We start from the raw sequence: 4,962 nt of genomic DNA, 5'->3' as shown, positions 1-4,962 counted from the left end.
AGCAGAACGGACGGTCCACTCTTAGCCATGGAACGGACGGTCTAGTGAGCCAGAACGGATGGTCCGTACTCAAACTATCTGGAAAGGACGGTCTACAAAGTCAGAACGGATGTTCCAGACCTTTCGGTCCAACTTCTGTCCGTCATCCCTAGACCGTCCGGTCTGGCATACCCAGAACGAACGGTCTAGGCTAGGTCTTCGTGATCAGATCATATTTTTCCGCGTTCTCGGCCCCGATCAGACCCGAAACTGATCAAAATTCTTTTGTACTCTCAAAATTCGAACTCCTGCACTCTATGCAACATTAAACATGCAATCTATCATAGATTCAATCATTAAACATGCATAGAAATCAAAGCAAACATGGATTCAAACAATTCAAATCCTAAAACGTGCGTGATTGGGTTCTACGAAATCATAATAGAGCAACCAAGCTCTGATACCACTGTTGGGTTTCCTGGGATCTCATGAGCGAATCTATGACGCTCGTAACCCGTGTACAATATACGGACTGTGCCACATGGACGATATACAATAAAATAATAAATTGCGGAAGCGAAAATACGAAATCCAAAAATATTTTAATTCAAATAAGAGTAAGCAACGGAAATATAACGCGGTCAGTATCGCAAAACAACACATGTCCGAATAGCCATAGTTTAACCGTACAAAATGCGGGAATACAAATCCCGAGGTTCCAAATACAAATCCCGTACATGATGCTGCCTCTCTCAGGTTGTCGTCATCTAGTGCGCTACGCGTAATCCTCGTGATCTGTAAAAATGTAAAACCGTGAGGGCTAAACACAACTGCTTAGTGAGTAGCCCGGGTTGATCCCGGTCATCCCGTTCCCAGCGAGAAAGGTGATAAAACAATGGCATACAAGAAACAAACAAGTAATAACAACACGTATGTATATCACATCAATCATAATCCCACCCGTATGGAGTCCACCATAGGGTTTAGCCATAAACCCTAGTCAAGTCGGCATGACTAGGAGCGCATCACACGCCCGTCACTCGCGTGACGTTGGCCGTCACATCGTGTGCAACTACACGTACACAATTGCACGCTTGTCATGTCTCGTGACCACCGATGTCAAGTCCATGACACAATGGAAATACAAACATACCCGTATGGAGTCCACTATAGGGTCCAGCCATATACCCTAGTCAAGTCCATGACTAGGAGCGCCTCCACGCCCGTCAAGTCCATGACGTTGGTCGTGTCAAGTCCATGGCACAATAGAAAGATAATCACACCCGTATGGAGTCCACCATAGGGTCCAGCCATATACCCTATAGTACAATCATATGCATCACGGCATCCGGTCCCCACCGATCTACCGTTCAATGCCATGCAATTCTACCCGCAAATAATCACGCAACGGTCACTCGTATCTCAATATCGCACTCCTCACTGTGCCACGCAACGTCTTGGCGAAGGATCGGTTCGATTGATCTCAATCGCGAAGTTTTCTCCATTGGTGGGAGCTTGGTTCGCCCATGGTCAAGTCTGATCGGGCCAACCCCGTTGGTCGTTTCCTTTTTCCCGGCCGAAACAAAAATTTATCGTCTTTTCTCCGACAGACCAAAGCCTGATCAGTCCCGGACCAGAGCCCCTTCTCTTCTGGTCCGCTCAGCTTCCTTGGTCCGTCGAATTATTGTGAGACAGGTCTGGTCCGGCGGACCAGGTTTGGTCAGCCCCCGACTCCCTCTTCATTGGTCAACCAGACCATTTTTGGTCAAAACCAGGCTTGGTCCGCCGGACCAGGTTCTGGTTCGGGTCGGACCAAGCTTCCTCAGCTTCTTCCCCCCTCGGTCCAACAATTTTTCGGACATGGTCCGGAGCTGACCAGTTCCTGGTCCGGCGGACCGGAACTGGGCACTTCGTCCGTTCACGATTTCAGGTTTCTGGTCCGATTTCGATTGCTCATAACTCTCTTATCTCTTATCCATATCGCGCACCGTTTGTCTCTAAATGTTCATTGGGATGTCCTCTTTAATATCCATACACTGAAAAATGATTCGTAATCCCTGTACCTCGTGAACTCGCAACTCTGCAATTTCCAGTTTCTTTATCAGTTTTCATTCACTCGTATCTCCCTCGTTTCTCAACCAAATTGAGTAACGTTTGTTTCTAAATTCTCATTGAAATGTCCTCTTTCAAACCCAAAAAACAAAACATTGCAATATCACAGTCACAGGATGGAAACGAGAGTACACAGAAGCAACTCAAGCCACTCACCTTGTTCTTGAGTTTTGGTGAGTTTGTCCGAGCTTGTGCGAGTTCCTCGTGGCTCGACACGACGTGAGACGCTCCAAGGCACGTCTGGGTACGTCCCCCTTGGTCTCCTCGAGCTCCTTTCTCTCTAGTTCGTCTCCTTTCTCTCCCTTTCTCTCTCTTTCTCTTCCTCCTCTGTTTCACCCGAAATTGGCAAAGTCCCAGGTTTGGGAGATGTTTATGGCGCGGGAGAGAGGTCGAATGGGCTCCATCCCAGGCCCATAGACGAGCTTGCAACGTCCTCGAGGTGTTGGGCGGTGGTTGGACGCGCGTGGGACCCATTTTCCGGTGAAATTTCGCATCCCAAGACTGCAACAGAGCAAGTTGTGTTCTGTCGCTTCCCGGTCCGCCGGACCAACTTCTTGGTCCGCCAGACCGGGGTCAGTTTTATTTTTTTTTTCGAAACTTCTCCCAGTCCGCTCAGTCTACTTTTGCTCTGACTGAGTAGGTTGGTCCGCCCCGGACCAACCTTGTTTTTTTTCTTTTCTTTTTTTTTTCATTTCTTCCTGATCCTTTCCACGCGTGACGATCCTCGTGCCTCTCCTCGGTATTGTACTATTTATTTTTGGTGATTTCGTGACATCTCTATTTAATTATTTATTTTTAAATAATTAAATATTCAAATCGGGTTTCGGGGTACTACAAATCCTCCCCCCTTATCGTCCTCGAATTCAGAATCGCGTGATATCATCAAGATTTTCTCGTATTCGATATCATCTCCAAAACGCAATCCATATCGTCACGTCATCTGAACATAAGTCTGATACGGACCGCACGTCATACATAAGAGTCCGTACAGCGTTCAAGTAAACAGATGCAGATAACTACTAACCATCGCTGCCTCGGGTTTCCAAGTCATGTCAGAGACCCCTTGGCTTCGTCAAAAGACCTTCACAACTTCTTGATCTTCCGGTCCACGATCTGCAACGGCTCGTCGCGGAAACGTGTAGCCTCCATAAACTCCAACTCTTGGGGCTGTAGCACGTGAGAAGGATCCGCTACGTACCTCCGCAGCATCGACACGTGGAACACGTCATGGATGTTGCCCAGCTCTGGCGGCAATCCAAGACGGTATGCAATAGCTCCCACTCTCCCGATCACGGGATAAGGTCCGATGTAGCGCGGCTTCAGCTTCCCGCCCTGTCCAAACCTCGCATGACCTCGCATCGCATGTACTCGGAGAAAGGCATAATCTCCGACCTCCAGCTCGAAGTCTCGCCATCGCTGATTGGCGGATGACTTTTGTCGGTCCTGCGCCGTCTTCACATGGGCGCGAATCCTCCGTATCACCTCCGTGGTCTCCTATACAATCTCCGGCCCAAACTCGCGATGTTCTCCGATCTCTGTCCAACACAACGGTGTCTTGCACGGTCTCCCGTACAAGGCCTCATATGGAGACACTCCAATGCTCGTGTGATGGCTGTTGTTGTACGCAAACTCACACAATGTCAAGTACCGATCCCACGGAGCTCCCTACTCCATAATACAAGCTCTGAGCATGTCCTCCAGAGTCTGTATCGTCCGCTCCGACTGGCCGTCTGTCTGGGGATGGTATGCCGTGCTCATCTTGAGCTTCGTCCCCAGAGCTTCCTGTATCGCCTTCCACAGGCGTGATGTGAACCGGGCGTCTCGGTCTGAGATGATCTCGTTCGGAACCCCATGTAGACGCACGATCTCATCGATGTAAATCTGCGCCAACCGCTCAATCGGATACTCCTGCCGGATGGGGATGAAATAAGCGGATTTGGTTAGTCGGTCCACGACTACCCAAATGGCGTTCTTCTTGCTGGGCATGAGCGGTAATCTGACCACGAAGTCCATGGCGATCGAATCCCACTTCCACTCGTGTATCTCCAGCGGTTGTAGTTTTCCCCCCGGCATCTGTCGCTCTGCCTTCACCTGCTGGCAAATGAGGCATCTCGCTACGTAATCCGCCACGTCCTTCTTGACCCTCGTCCAGGTATACCACTGTCGTAGCCCCTGATACATCTTGCTGGCCCCCGGATGTATCGCCAACCTCGACTGATGTGTCTCTGCCAAAATCTCCTGTCTCAGCTCTGGATCGTCGGGCACACATAGCCGGTCCCCAAGTCGCAATGCTCCCTGCTCGTCAACATGACGAGCCTACCACATACCCAGAGGCTATGGCGAGTCCCGACTCCGAGAAATGGCGCGAGGCTATGAAGTCCGAGATGCAATCCATGTCAGACAACCAAGTATGGACTCTGGTTGATGCATCTGAAGGGATAAAACCCATCGGATGTAAGTGGATCTTCAAGAAGAAGACCGACATGGATGGCAACGTGCACACGTATAAGGCACGACTTGTGGCGAAAGGATTCCGTCAAATTCATGGTATTGACTATGATGAGACTTTTTCGCCCGTAGTTATGCTGAAGTCCATCAGGATCCTACTTGCCATAGCCGCATGTTATGACTATGAGATATGACAAATGGATGTCAAGACCGCGTGCCTTAACGGGAACTTGACCGAGGATATGTACATGACACAACCCGAAGGTTTTGTAGATCCAAGGAACCCGAGGATGGTGTGCAAGCTTCAGAGGTCCATTTATGGACTGAAACAGGCTTCGAGGAGCTGGAACCTTCGCTTTGATGAGACAATCGTTACACCAATGTACTTGAGAAGGACTAAGGATGTGTTCTTGGTATACGGTG

Source organism: Tarenaya hassleriana, unplaced genomic scaffold, assembly GCF_000463585.1.
Source record: "Tarenaya hassleriana unplaced genomic scaffold, ASM46358v1 Cleome8, whole genome shotgun sequence".
In the NCBI taxonomy this organism is placed as follows: domain Eukaryota; kingdom Viridiplantae; phylum Streptophyta; class Magnoliopsida; order Brassicales; family Cleomaceae; genus Tarenaya; species Tarenaya hassleriana.
Note: the sequence above shows the minus strand (reverse complement) of the source record.